The sequence below is a fragment of the Elephas maximus genome, chromosome 17 (assembly GCF_024166365.1).
Source record: "Elephas maximus indicus isolate mEleMax1 chromosome 17, mEleMax1 primary haplotype, whole genome shotgun sequence".
Taxonomy (NCBI): Eukaryota; Metazoa; Chordata; class Mammalia; order Proboscidea; family Elephantidae; genus Elephas; species Elephas maximus.
In genome coordinates this window covers 10556815-10572437 of record NC_064835.1, presented here as the reverse complement: position 1 = coordinate 10572437, position 15623 = coordinate 10556815, and the positions used below count along the sequence as shown (strand labels likewise).

The following is a 15623-nucleotide window of genomic DNA, read 5'->3' as shown; positions in this document are numbered from 1 at the left end:
CTGTTTTCAGGCTTGGTGAGTTTTTCTTTAAAAAATCTTTTTGGCTTGGAAAAGGATCTGGGAGGCCAGGAATTGTAACTGGAGGGATCGTTCCAAGTCTGTCCAGTCCTCAGCTCTGTCTCATCCTACGACACACAGGTCATATTACATGCCTCACACATACACAGACACTCTCTTTCCACCTCTCCCCTCAGAATTATGTTAGCCTTTGTAATGTAAGAAACCTTGACTCAGATGCTTGAAGTTTCTTATTCATGGCTCTTGTTTGGTGGTTTTCAATAGAGCTGACTGGAACTATAAGTGAGACATTTTTGGTTGCCCCAATGCCTGGGTAGGGGGGCACTACTGGCATTTAGAGGGTGGAGACTAAGAATGCTAAACTTCTTAGAGTGTGTGGGACAGTCCCCACAACAAAGAATTGCCCTGCCCCAATGCCAGAGTGATCCCCATGGAGAAACACTGGCCTGGATTTGCAGTAGTACGTCTATGGGCACAGTTGTCTTCCCCAAGCAGACACTGAGTGCTTACAAATCTCCAGGTGGTCTCCAGGGGCTGGTGGGGGGCTTCCTGGGTTGTGGGGCAGAGTAAGAGCCCACTCACAGGGTTGATCTTGGATGCACCCTGGATGCACCCAGCTGTCCTGACGGAGAAGTCAGTGAGACCAAGGAAAAAGTGTTTCCCAGCTCCCCACCCTTGACCTCTAAATAAAAAACCAGTTACTGTAGAGTTGATTCTGATTCATGGTGACTCCATGTGTGTCAGAGTAGAACTGTGCTCCAAAGAGCTTTCAGCGGCTGATTTTTTCCAAGTAGATTGCCAGGCCTTTCTTTTGAGGCACCTTTGGATGAACTCAAACCTCTTTTAGTTAGCAGCCAGGAACATGAACCATTTGTGCTACCCAGGGACTTCAAAATAGGACCTCAGAGTTCCAGGTCTTGGGTTTCCCCCTGTGGAAGAATTCAGCAAAGGCAGCCAGAGTGAAGGGATGCTAAAGAGGTCTGGAAAAGGGCCCAATGAAGTTCAGACCATCCCCATGTCTGGCTGGCTGATAGAGCTGGAGGCTCGTTGAACCTCGTGTGAAGCGACGATGTGAGAGTGTGCTTCCGAGATGGCGGGAGATGAGAGTGTGTGAATGGCATGGGCTTGGAGTGTGCATGTGGGAGCGCATGGATGTGTGTAGGCATGCAGGCGTGTGGAGGTGTCACTGTGGAGTAGGTGGGCCGTGAATGGCAAGGGCGGTGTATGAGGTGTGTATAAAACTGTGTGTACTTGACATGGGGGAGACTGGACATTTCAGGAACCATCTTCCCTGGTCTGAGCTATACCGGTTGGGGTACTTGGATGCTGAGAAAGGATAAGAGACGGAAAGTAAAACCAGCCATGGTCTTGAGCTCCATAACTCCATGACTCCATGTCACCGTTACAGAGAGCTGCCGTTGGAGGGAAGCATGTTGGGGAGAGGGAGCGTGAGGAGGGGAGACTTCTCTGGAAAATCCTATAGCTTGCTTCCCTTTACTTTGTCCCAGGTTGGAGTCCCTACCCTCTCATTCCCACCTGATGTGCAGTGCTTTTGACTATCTTATGCATGGTTTCCTCTTCCGGCTTGGATGACGACAATATCCGTAGTCAACTTTCCTATGTAACTATAAATCAAAAAGATGCAGCAACGGGTCTTGGGGGTCCTCAGGTCTGGGGGTGCCTCTGGGAGGCGCAGATGTGCACATGCCCAGCACTGGCTCATGTTTAAGCACAGAGTGAATGCACTCGGACTGTTTTGCACTGTAGAATTTTATTTAGCTTTGCCTTGGATGAAATAAAAATTATGTTTAATAGAACTGGTTTGGAGTTTCCATTTTTGGTTAATTGGGAGATTGATTCTAGCTTTATAACTTGCCAGTGTAGTTTGGACAAGTTTCTAAGTTTCTTTACTTCTCTGGATCGCAGTCTTCTTGTGTCTGGAACGTTGCCTGCCTAGGTGAAATAACACAGGTAAAATGCTTGAGTGTCTGGCATATTTGTAAGCATTCAGCTCATATTCATTCCCATGACTTCTCTGGAGAAGTTGGAAAAGTAGCCCTTTAATATTGGATTATTGCCAGAGCCCACCCTGTACTGATGACCTTGGTGATGATTCTGGTACCAGTAAACACCATGACATTCATACCATCCTCTTCCCCCAGTCCCCACCCCCCACCTCTGTGTTGACATTTGTATCTAGGCGAAATCTCCTTCAAATGAACAATATGGGCAACTTTAAAGAGGAAAAGGCACAGCCCAACTTAGTGACTGAGGAGCGTGTGGGCCAGCTGGGCTTTGCTTGGCTGGTACCTCCATCTTGCTGACCTGGGGATCAGGCTACGTGGGGAGCGGGGGAGGCAGGAAGCTCCGGCTTACACCCTGGGAGTGACTACCCACACACGTTTCATATTGTCCACTTTAAATTATTTGAGCATAGATTCCCAAGCGTGCCTGCCTTAGATGGAGAGTTTCCAGCTGCTAGACATAAGGGCAGGTGGGAAGGAATCAGGAATACGCATGAGTGTATGTGTTTGCTTATATTCTTAGACTTTATACCACAACTTCTCACCATGCCATATCCTCTTCAGTGGATTCGCCTCAGACTGCATTTCAAAGTTTTAAACCCTAAGTACTTAAAAGATCTTGTTAAAAGACCCTTCCTCCTCAATCAAGAGACCCCAGGAAGGCATTTCAGCAGAAGTCCCTGGCGGTCCTGCTTTTTCCAGCCCTCAGCTAAAATAATTGTGCTCTGTGCTCCCACCGTGAATGGACTCCTCATCTGGGATCCCTATGTTGCCACTCACCTGTCTTCAGGTACTACTTGTTGCCCTGGGACCTCCTCTAATTCTTTCTGGTGATTCTTTCTTCAACCTTAGGTCAGTAGCTGTGATGATTAATTTTATATGTCAACGTGGTTAGCATATGGTACCTGTTTGCTTGGTAAGCCTCTAGCCTAATTGCTGTTATGAAGTAGTTACATGTGATTAAATCAGTCGGCCTCAAGTAAAGCAGATTACCTTCCATAATGTGGGCGGAACTCAATCACTCAGTTGAAGACCTTAAGAGCAAAAAGGGAGCCTCCCTAGGGTGTGTTCTGCCTTCAGACTAAAATAGATATTTTTCCAGAACATTCTTAATCTGCACTCATTGTTTTACCTATAGATTCTGGGACACAGGCCTGCAAGGGTTTCCAGGCTGTTGCCTGACCTAATGAATCTTGGACTTGCCAGTCCCCCTACAATCACATGAGTCAATACAATGAAATACTCCTTAGCAATAAAAGTTCCATGCACCAGCATGGATGAATCTCAAATGCATTATGCTAAGTGAAGGAATTCAGACTCTCTCTATATACATATTGCACTGGGCACTGGACACATTGCATTGGGCAAACTGGCTACAAAATATCTCTTTAAAGTGTTGGAAAACAAAGATGTCACCTTGAGGAGTAAGGTGTGCCTGACCCAAGCCATGGTGTTTTCAATTGCCTCATATGCATGTGAAAGCTGGACAATTAATAAGGAAGACTGAGTAAGAATTGATGCCTTTGAATTGTGGTGTTGGCCTTTGAATTGTGGTGTTGAATATACCATGGACTGCCAAAAGAACAAACAAATCTGTCTTGGAAGAAGTACAACCAGAATGTTATCAGAAGGGATCAGTCCCTGGAGAAGGACATCAGGCTTGGTAAAGTAAAGAGTCAGTGAAAAAGAGGAAGACCCTCAACGAGATGGATTGACACAGTGGTTGTAACAGTGGGCTCAAGCATAACAACAATTGTGAGGATGACACAGGACCAGGCAGTGTTTCGTTCTGTTGTGCACAGTATCACTATGAGCTGGAACCCACTCGACGGCACCTAACAACAACAACAACTATATAGATATATCCATATCTACATATGGAAACCCTGGTGATGTAGTGGTTAAGAGCTATGGCTGCTAACCGAAAGGTTGGCAGTTTGAATCCACCTGGTGCTCCTTGGAAACTGTATGGGGCAATTCTCCTCTATCCTATATGGTTGCTATGAGTCACAATCGACTCGACGGCAACAGGTTTGGTTTTGGTATATCTATATATAGAGAGAATGATTATTGTTACTGTGGGCCGTCAAGTCAATTTTGACTCTTAGCGACCCTATAAGACAGAGTAGAACTGACCCATAGGGTTTCCTAGGCTGCAATCTTTATGGCCATCACTCATCTGTCAGTTTGTTGTATTGTGGTGGCTTGAGTGTTGCTGTGATGCTAGGAGCTATGCATTGGTATTGCAAATACCAGCATGTTACCTGTGGTGGACAGGTTTCAGCAGGGCTTCCAGACTAAGACAGACTAGGAAGAAGGACAGAAGGTCAGTGAAAACCTTATGAATAGCAGCAGAACATTGTTTTATATTGTGCCAGAAGATGAGTCCCTCAGTTTGAAAGGCACTCAAAAGACAAATTGGGAAGAGTTGCCTCCTCAAAGTAGAGCTGACCTTAATGACTTGGATGAAGTCAAACTTTCAGGATATTCACTGTGTGGACCATAACAAATTATGGATAACAGTGTGAAGAATAGGAATTCCAGGACACTTAATCGTGCTCATGTGGAACCTGTGCGTAGACCAAGAGACAGTTGTTCCAACAGAAAAAGGGGATGCTGCATGGTTTAAAATGAGGAAAAGTGTACTTCAAGGTTGTATCATTTCACCATAGTCATTCAATCTGTATACTGAGAAAATAATTCGAGAAGCTGGACTATATAAAGGAGAATGCGGCATCAGGATTGGAGGAAGGTTCATTAACAACCTGTGATTTGCAGGTAACACAACCTGGCTTGCTGAAAGTGAAGAGGACTTGAAGCACGTACTGACGAAGATCAAAGACTATATCCTTCAGTATGGATTACACTTCAAAATAATGAAAACAAAAATCCTCACAACTAGATCAATAAGCAACATCATGATAAATGGAGACAAGGTTGAAGTTGTGAAGGATTTCATTTTACTTGGATCCACAATCAACACCCATGTAAGCAACAATCAAGAAATCAAATGACATATTGCATTGGGCAAATCTGCTGCAAAAGACCCCTTTAAAGTGTTAAAAAGCAAAGATGCCACTTTGAAGACTAAGGTGTGCCTGACCCAAACCATGGTATTTTCTGTCACCTTATATGCATGTGAAAGCTGGACAATGATTAAGGAAGATGGAAGAAGAACTGATGCCTTTGAATTACGGTGCTGGTGAAGAATATTGAATGTGGACTACCAGAAGAATGAACAAATGTCTTGGAAGAAGTACAGCCAGAGTGCTTCTTAGAAGCAAGGATATTGAGACTTTGTCTCACGTACTTTGGACATGTTATCAGGACGGACCAGACCCTGGAGAAGGATATCACACTTGGTAAAGTAGAGAGTCATTGAAAAAGAGGAAGACCCTCAACGAGATGGACGGACACAGTGGCAGCAACAACGGGCTCAAACACAGCAAGGATTGTGAGGGTGGTGCAGGCCCGGGCAATGTGTCCTTCTGTTTTACACAGGGTCACTGTGAGTTAGAACCAGCTCTACAGCACCTAACAACAGCAGATCTCCAGATCTCTGATCCCAAAGAGTGGCTGGTGGGTTCCAAGTGCCGGCCTTTCAGTTAGCGGCCGAATGCTTAACCATTGCACCACCAGGACTCTTTCTTTCTCTCTCTCTCTATAAATAAAACTGGTTCTGTTCCTCTAGAGAACTCCAAGAGAGTAGCCAGACTCAAAGGAACCTTTGAAGGCCTCTGGAACTCTCTGTGAGGCTTTCTCTTTTTCAGTAGTTTGTCTGGTGAGCCTTACCTGCTCTAGCCTCCCAGGATGCCTAACTCCATCTCCTTGACTCAGAGAAATTGCTGGACTCTGCCTGAGTTTCCCCCTCTCTGTCCCACAGCAGTTGAAAGGCTTGTCTCATTTGTTTCTTCTATCTCGGAGATCACTGTCCTGGGCTGCCTGAAGCCCTGTGTTTGAAAACGATTTTATGTATTTTTTTTCAGTTTTTTAGTTGTTTTAGATGGGAAATTGTCAGAAGCAGAAATCATGAAAACTTGAGTTCACATAAAAACCTGTACACTGAACTCATGGAAGTCTTGCTCTGAGATAATCTTTAAAACTTAAACCAAAAATATCCTCTGAAGTCTTCTCAGAACCAAACGATAACCAAAAACACCAAGCCTGTTGCTGTTGAGTCAATTCTGAATCACAGCAAACAACCAATAGTTTAGCTCAACTAGTACAAAAGGTCCGCCTTGAGCATTATGCTCTTTTAAGAACTATCAATATGGGATCAAACTGACAACAGCAACTTGAAAGAGGAGATAGGAACCTTAGGGGGCTGTGAGTTTATGATAACGGAGGAAGAACAACCCAGAAAAGGAGGGTGAGAATGGCTGCACAGCTCAGAATGTGATCAGTGTCACTAAATGGTACATGTAGAAACTGTTGGCGTATGTTTTGCTGTGCATATTCTCAACGACAGCACCAACAACAGAAACCTGTACACAGATGTTTTTCTGTGTAAACAACTAAACAAGAAACCATTTAAATGTCCTTGAACTGTTGAATGGATAAATAAATGTTACACATCCATACAATGAAATACTCCTGAGCAATAAAAATTCCATGTGCCAACACGGATGATTCTCAAAAAAGGTGTAGACTATATGATTCAATTCATATGACATTCCAGAAAAAAAGCAAAACTATATGGACAGAAAAATCAGTGGTTGCCAGGGCCTGTAGGTTGGGCACAGGTTGGCTACAAGGGACGGGGGCAGTTTTAGGGGGTGTTGGAGCTGTGGTGGTAGTCGCATGACTGCATACATTTGTCAAAATTGGCAGAACTCTAGAGTAAAAATAGTGAATTTTACTGAATGTAAGTTACACCTTGAAAGTTACAAAAAAGTAGGTGATGTCACTTTTTTGGCTGAGAACCTTCAAGTATTTTCCCATCTTACTCAGTTCTTGCAATGGCCCCAACAGTCCTATCTGTCTGGCTCCTATTGCCTCTTTGATATATCCTTTTTCTACCACCCTCCACCTGCTGACCTATTCCACTCCAGTCTCCTTGCTGTTCCAACCATCAGCCTCTTCCTGTCTCAGGACCTTTGCAGGTGCCGTTCCTCTAAGACAATGCTATTCCCCTAAATATCCACAGGGTTCATTCTCTGACTTCAGTCAGGTCTCTGCTCAAATGTCTCTTCCTTAGAGAAGATTGCCCTCGCCATTCTATTTACAATAAATAACACCTTCCACCCAGCTTAGGTACTTTCTCTTTATCCTACTTTATTATTTTTTTCAAAGCACTTATCTCCATCAGACATGTATTTGTCTACCTGTTCATGTCTATCTCCTCTAACTAGGATGCAAACTCCAGGAAGCAGAGAATATGTCTGTTATATGGGGGAGGGGGTGGAATCTAGACTTTCCCTACTTTCACTGAAGGGGTGAGATTCTCCAAGGCCTCTAGGGATGTGCCTGGCCTGCCTGGAGGGAGGACAGCTACTTGGGGCCAGATGGATTGTGAGGTCAGCTGTCTGGGCCCTTGGTATCTGTAGCTGGTTTTCAGGTGAGCTATGGAAGGTACAGAAGTCTCGGGCCCTATATAGCTAAGGTGTGACCCATGGACCAGCAGTACTGGCATCAGCCAGGTCCATCCCTACTGAATCAGAATTGCATTTAAACAAATTTTCCAAGGAATTTGTGTGAAAGTTCGAGAGGCATTAGTCTAAAACTAGTTTGAGAAGCACTAGTGTGGGGTCCCTGGCCTAAGCATAGCTCTTACCCTGGGCACTGTCAGAAGGAGGGAGGGGTAGGGAGGTAGGGGTCTCCCCTGCCTACTGTTCTCCTTCCCTTTTGGCTGTAAAAGGGCCCTAAGCAAAATGTCTGGAGGCCGGCAACCCTAATTCTGTATTGGTAATGATTAAGGCAAATGTTGATCGGATTATTTTCATGAATCTTGAAGTCTTACCATATCCTACTTCTCTCTTGTCCTCCCCAGTACAATCACTTGTGCTCTGAGTGTAGAATATATATTCATTATCAGTCTATTTTAAATAAACCTTCCTTTATAATTTCATCTATGACCTATGAACAATTTAGAAGTGTTTTAAAAATCACGAGTGTATTTTATATTAAAAAAAATTATTTTTTGCTGTTACCTCAGGACTTAACAGTATTATGCTCAGAGGACTTAATCTGATTGGTGGTCTTAGCCCAAGTTTCTTAAAAAGACAGAGCATGAGTTAAACCTACATCTTTTTTTTTTTTGAGAAAACAGTAATTTATTTTCTAATTACAAAAGACAGTAGGTTTGAACAAAGGGAAGGCAGCTCAGAGCTCAGTCAGAGCGCCATCTTCAGAACTGTTCCCCCTCGCAAGCCAGCCCGGGAGGGTGCTGGGGTTTCTGAAGGAGGAAGAGGCGGTCAAAGGGCTGTCTAGAACTTCAGTCTCTGTTCCTGGTTCTGCGGCTCAGTAGGGGACTTCGCCTGCTTAGGAGCTCAGTCACCCCCCTGTAAAATGGGGCTAGAGTCTGTACCTCCAGGACCTTTCCCCTCTGGGTAATCTGTGATTCTCGGTACCCATCCTGGGAATCAGTTATTCTTGCAGATGAATTTTTCTCTCTTCTTTTGCACCTTCGCCCTGCACAGCTTGAGGGAGCAGAAACAGCACAGACTTTAGGGCAGACAGCTCTGCTACTCACTCACCACATGCTTTTGGACAAGTCATCTCACTGGTTGGGGCCTTAGTCTCTTCATCTACAAAGTGGAATTAATAAAACCTGCAGGATGGTTGTTTGGTGTGGAAAGTCTATCACAGTGCCTGGCACAAAGAGGTGTTTGGGAAGGGGCAGCTCCCCCTCTTTGCTCCCACCCTCAGTTTTTTTTTGCAAGTTTACAGCTCAAGTTAGCTTCTCATACACAAATTTATACCCATTGTTATGTATGTGACCCTAGTTGCTATCCCTATAATATGTCAGCACACTCCTCCTTTCCACCCCAGATTTCCCATGTCCGTTCAACCAGATCCTGTCCCTTTCTGCCTTCTCATCTTGCCTCTGGGCAGGAGCTGCCCAATTAGTCTCATGTTTATCTATTTGAACTAAGAAGCACTCTCTTCACAAGTATCTTTTTATGACTTATAGTCCAGTCTAATCTTTGCCTGAGGAGTTGGCTTCAGGAACGGTCTTAGTGCTGGGTTAACAGGGAGTCTGGGGGTCATGTATTCTGGGGTTCCTCCAGTCTCAGTCAGACCATTAAGTCTGGTCTTTTTCTTAGAATTTGAGTTCTGCACCCCACTTTTCTCCTGCTCTGTCAGGGATTCTCTGTTGTGTTCCCTGTCAGGGTGGTCATTGGTGGTAGCTGGGCACCATCTAGTTCTTCTGGTCTCAGGTTGATGGAGTCTCTGGCTGATGTGGCCCTTTTTGTTTTTTGGGCTGATGTTTTCCTTGTGTCTTTGGTATTCTTCATTCTCCTTTGGTCCAGGTGGGTTGGGACAAATTAATGTATCTTAGATGGCTGCTCACTAGCTTTTAAGACCCCAGATGCCACTCACCAAAGTGGGATGCATAACTTTTTTTAGTAAACTTTGTTATGCCAATTGACCTAGGTGTCCCCTGAAATCATGGTCCCCAGGCCCCTGCCCCTGCCACTCTGTCCCTCAAGGTGTTTGGTTGTACTCAGGAAACTTCTTAGCTTTTGGTTTAGTCCAGTTGTGCTGACTTCCCCTGTATTGTGTGTTGTCCTTTCCTTCACCTAAGATAATTCTTGTCTACTATCTAGTTAGTGAATTCCCCTCTCCCTCCCTCCCCACCCTTGTAGCCATCAAAGAATGTTTTCTTCTGTGTTTAACCTTTTTCTTGAGTTCTTATAATAGTGGTCTCATAAAATACTTGTCCTTTGTGACTGACTAATTTCACTCAGCATAATGCCTTCCAGATTCATTTATGTTATGTTTCATGGATTCATCCTTGTTCTTTATCATTGCATAGTATTCCATTGTGTGAATATACCATAATTCATTTATCCATTCATCAGCTGATTGACACCTAGGTTGTTTCCATCTTTTTGCTATTGTGAACTGTGCTGCAGTGAACATGGGTGTGCATGTATCTATTCATGTGATGGCTCTTATTTCTCTAGGATATATTCCAAGGAGTGGAATTACTGGATTGTATGGTACTTCTATCTCTTGCTTTTAAAGGAGGTGCCAGATCAATTTCCAAAGTGGTCGTACCATTTTTACATTCCCACCAGCAGTATGTAAGTGTTCTGTCTCTTCACAACCTCTCCAATATTTATTATTTTGTATTTTTTGGATTAATGCTAGCCTTGTTGGGGTGAGATGGTATCTCATTGTAGTTTTGATTCGCATTTCTCTAATGGCTAATGATCGTGAACATTTCCTCATGTATCTGAGAGCAGCCTGAATATCTTCTTTGGTGAAGGGCCTGTCCATGGCTTTTGCCAATTTTTTAATTGGGTTACTTGCCTTTATGTTGTAAAAGTTTTGCAGTATCTTGTAGATTTTAGAGATTAGACCCTGATTGGATATGCTGTAGCCAAAGATTTTTTCCCAGTCTGTAGGTTGTCTTTTTACCCTTTTGATGAAGTCTTTTGATGAGCATTAAGTGATTTTTAGGAGCTCCCAGTTATCTAGTTTCTCTTTTGGGGCTTGTGCATTGTTAGTAATGTTTTGTATTCTGTTTATATTAGGGCTCCTAGCTTTGTCCCTATTTTTTCTTTTATGTTATTGTTTTAGATTTTTATTTAGGACTTTGATCCATTTTGAGTTAGTTTTTGCGCATGTTGTGAGGTATGGGTCTTATTTCATTTTATCGCAGGTGGGTATCCAGTTATGCCAGCACCATTTGTTAAAGAGGCTGTCTTTTCCCCAATTAACAGACTTCGGGCTTCTGTCAAATATGAGCTGCTCATAGGTGGATGAATTTATGTCTAGATTCTCAGTTCTGTCCCATTGGTCTATGTATTTCTTGTTGTACCAGTACCAGGCTGTTTTGACTACTGTGGTGGTATAATAAGTTCTAAAATCAGGTAGTGTGAGGCCTCCCATTTTGTTCTTCTTCTTCTGTAGTGCTTTACTTATCTGGGTCTCTTCCCTTTCCAAACAAAGTTGGTGATTTGTTTCTCCATCTCATTAAAAAATGTCATTGGAATTTGGATTGGGATTGGATTGTATCTATAGAACACTTTGGGTAGAAATGATATTTTCACCATGTAGAGTCTTCCTACGCATGAGCGAGGCATGTTTTTCCACTTACGTAAGTCTCTTTTGGTTTCTTGCAGTAGTGTCTTGTCGTTTTCTTTGTATAGGCCTTTTCCGTGTCTGGTTAGATTTATTCCTAAGTATTTTATCTTCTTGGGGGCTATCGTAAATGTATTGATTTGGTAATTTCCTCTTCGAAGTTCTCTTTGTTGGTGTAGAGGAATCCAACTGATTTTTGTATGTTTATCTTGTATCCTGATACTTTACTGAAACCTTCTATTAGTTTCAGTAGTTTTCTTGTGGATTCTTTGGGGCTTTCTGTGTAAAAGATCATATCATCCACAGATGGGGATATTTTTACTCATCAGTTTGGATGCCCTTTATTTCTTTTTCTAACCTAATTGGTCTGGCTAGGACCTCCAGCACAATGTTGAATAAGAGTGGTGATAAGGGGCATCCTTGTCTGGTTCCTGTTCTTAAGGGGAATGCTTTTAGACTCTCTCCATTTAGGATGATGTTGGCTGTTGGCTTTGTATAAATGCTCTTTATTATGTTGAGGAATTTTCCTTCTGTTTCTATTTTGCTGAGATTTTTTTTATCATGAATGCGTGATGGACTTTGTCAAATGCCTTTTCTGTGTCAGTTGATAAGATCCTGTGGTTCTTGTCTTTTGTTATATTTATGTGGTGGATTACATGGATTGTTTTTCTAATGTTGAACCATCCCCGCATACCTGGTATGAATCCCACTTGGTCATGGTGAATTATTTTTTTGATATATGTTGTTGAATTCTATTGGTTAGAATTTTGTTGAGAATTTTTGGATCTACGTACGTGAGGGATATAGTTCTGTAATTTTCTTTTTCTGTGGTGTCTTTACCTAGTTTTGGTATCAGAGTTATGCTGGCTTCATAGAATGAGTTTGGGAGTATCCCATCCTTTTCTATGCTCTGAAATACCTTTAGTAGTAGTGCTGTTAACTCTTCTCTGAAAGTTTGGTAGAATTCTCCAGTGAAGCTATCTGGGCCTGGGCTTTTTTGTGTTGGGAGTTTTTTAATTGCCTTTTCAATCTCTTCTTTTGTTATATGTTTGTTTAGTTTTTCTACCTCTGTTGTGTTAGTTTAGGTAGCTGGTGTGTTTCTAGAAACTTGTCCATTTCCTCTAGGTTTTCAAATTTGTTGGAGTACAGTTTTCCATAGTATTCTCTTATGATTCTTTTAATTTCATTTGGGTCTGTTGTGATATCGTCCATCTAATTTCTTATTTGGGTTATTTGCTTCCTCTCCTGTTTTTCTTTTGTCAGTTTGGCCAATGGTTCATCGATTTTTTGATCTTCTGAAAGAACCAGTTTTGGTCTTGTTAACTCTGTCAATTTTTTAAAATTTTATTTAATTCTGCTCTAATTTTTATTATTTGCTTTCTTCTGGTGCCTGAGGGCTTCTTTTGCTGCTCTCTTTCTATTTGTTCGAGTTGTAGGGTTAAAGTTTTGATTTTGGCCCTTTCTTCTTTTTCAACGTGTGCATTTACGGATATAAATTGACCTTTGAGCACTGCTCTTGCTGTGTCCCAAAGGTTCTGCTAGGATGTGTTTTCATTCTCATTTGATTCTATGAATTTCTTTATTCCATCCTTTATTTCTTCTATAACCCAGTAGTTTTTGAGCAAGATATTGCTCAGTTTCCATGTATTTGATTTTTTTTCCCTAGCTTTTTCTGTTACTGGTATCTACTGTTATGGTCAGAAAAGATGCTTTGTAATTTTTTGATGGTTTGGATTCTGTTAAGGCTTGCTTTGTGGCCTAATATGTAGTCTATTCTGGACAATGTTCCATGTTCGTGGAAGAGAAAGTATACTTGGCTGCTGTTGGGTGGAGTGTTCTGCATATGTCTATGAGATCAAGTGGGTTAATTGTGGCATTTAGATCTTCTGTGTCTTTATTGAGCCTCTTTCTGCATGTTTTATCCTTCCTGGAAAGTGTCATTTTGAAGTCTCCTACCATTACTGTGGAGCTATTTCTCTTTTCAATGCCATTAGGGTTTGTTTTATGTATTTTGGAGCCCTGTCATTCACTGCATAAATATTTATTACTGATATGTCCTCCTGGTGTATTGACCCTTTAATCATTACATATCCTTTGTGGTGAATTTTGCTTTAAAGTCTATTTTGTCAAAGGTTAATATTGCCACTCCTGCTCTTTTTTGATTGTTTGCTTGGTATATTTTTATCCATTCTTTGAGTTTTAGTTTGTGTCTTTAAGTCCAAGGTGTGTCTTTTGTAGGCAGCACATAGACGGATTGTGTTGTTTAATCCATTCTGCCACTCTCTGTCTCTTTATTGTTTCATTTAGTCCATTTACATTCAGTGTAATTATTGATAGGTATGAGTTTAGTGCTGTCATTTTGATTTTTTTTTTGTATGTGTGTTGTTGACAGCTTCTTTATTGTGCTGAGCCATGTTTCTTTATGTATTTTCTTCTTTTTCATTGTTATTGATTTTGTGTTTGCTGAGTCTTTATGTTTTCATTGTTTTTTATTTTGAAGTGTAAGATTGTTAGTTTCCTTTGTGATTACCTTAATATTTACCACTATTTTTCTAAGTTTAAACTGATCTTTTACTTCTTTATATTGCCTTGACTTCCTCTCCATATGAAAGATCTATGTCTACATTTTTTAGTCCCTCTTTTTCGTTCTAATGTTGTCATCTTTTATATATCGACGTCCCTGTTTCCCTATTTTCAGTGTTTTAGCTTTGATTTATTTTTGTGACTTCCTTATCTGGGTTGATATCTGGTTGTTCTGTACTGTGTTCTGGTCTTAGGCTGTTACCCGATGTTACTGATTTTCTAACTGGAGGACTCCCTTTAGTATTTCTTGTAATTTTGGTTTGGTTTTTACAAATTCTCTAAACTTCTGTTTATCTGGAAATGCCCTAATTTTGCCATCATATTTGAGAGACAGTTTTGCTGGATATATAATTCTTGGCTGGCAATTTTTTTCTTTCAAGGCTTTATGTATGCCATCCCGTTGCCTTCTTGCCTGCATGGTTTTTCTGCTGAGTAGTCAGACTTTAGTCTTATTGACTCTCCTTTGTAGATGACTTTTTGTTTATCCCTAGCTACTCTTAAAATTCTCTCTTTATCTTTGGTTTTGGCAAGTTTGATTATAATGTATCTTGGTGACTTTCTTTTGGGATCTATCTTATCTGCGGTTCGATAAGCTTCTTGGATAGATATCTTTCACGATATCAGGGAAGTTTTCTGCCAAGAAATCTTCGGCAATTCTCTCTGTATTCTCTGTTATCCCCCCTATTCTGGAACACCAATCACTCGTAGGTTATTCCTCTTGATAGAGTCCCACATAATTCTTAGGGTTTCTTTATTTTTAAAAATTCTTTTATCTGATTTTTCCTCAGATAAGTTGGTGTCAAGTGCTTTATCTTCCATCGCCTCAATTCTGCTCCTAAGACTTTCTATTGAGTTGTCTAATTCTGAAATTTTATTGTTGATCTTCTGGATTGCTGTCTCTCTTTGGATTCTTGTAGCCTGTGAAAGTTGTCTTTATGGTCTTGTATGACCTTCTCAAGCTCCTCTATTGCTTTTTCTTTGTGTTCCTTGGCTTGTTCTGGGTTTGCCTCATCTTCTTCCTGATCTCTTCAAGAGCTCTGTGTATTAATCTTTTGAGTTCTACCTCAGTATTTCAAAAAAAATTCTTTTCCTCCAGCATGTTTCTTTGTTTTGGGAGCTTGCTGAAACTATCATGGTCTGCCTCTTTATCTGATTTGATATTGAGTGTTGTCTCTGAGCCATCACTAAGTTATTACATTTATTTACTGTATGTTTGCTTACTGTGTCCTAGCTTCCTGTTTCGTTTCGTTTTGATATGACCAAATAGGCTGGTCATATGAGCCAGTTTGATTATTGGTGTCTTTGAAGCTCTTACGTCCTGTCACCAGGTGGTTAGAGCTGTTATTAGATATGTGAGCCCAGGAGTCCACTTACTTTTCTTGTATGCATTTAGCTCAGGTGTTCAGGTAGTTGGTAACCAAGTGTGTGGTACAGACTCTCACTTGCAGTCCTAGACAGGCATAGGTGATTGGAATAGGCACAGGTATCTGCCGCAGTAGGAGGTCATGCACTGAGCAATGCAGGGCACTGCTGGCTGCCCCTGAGCGTCTGGGAGGAAAAAATGTGTCCCTGTTCCCTAGAGCTCTTAGGTAGGTGGGTGTTGTGGCTGGGCTATGGGCACCCCACACTGTTGGGTGTAAGGATTGGGAGGCACCACCTGTTGTTGGACCCCTGTTGTGGGTGTCTAGGTGCTGTGGGTGGAGCCACCAGGCCTCCGGCTCCTGATGTGGGTAGGTGAGGACCCTG

The 15623-nt window shown here is 41.9% G+C and overlaps 1 protein-coding gene across 3 annotated transcripts in view; it reads right to left on the bottom strand.

Moving 5' to 3' along the window:
* Window positions 1–1867: 1867 nt before the first annotated feature.
* Window positions 1868–15623, bottom strand: part of TMPRSS4 (transmembrane serine protease 4) — a 64039-nt gene continuing 50283 nt past the window's right edge. For 2 of the 3 annotated variants that reach the window (XM_049856727.1, XM_049856731.1), the window contains one exon: window positions 8337–8680. The gene's annotated coding sequence lies outside the window, so the exon portion shown is untranslated. Of the gene's footprint in view, window positions 1972–8336; window positions 8681–15623 lie in introns of those variants that run through there. The other variant, XM_049856728.1, reaches the window with a different exon arrangement.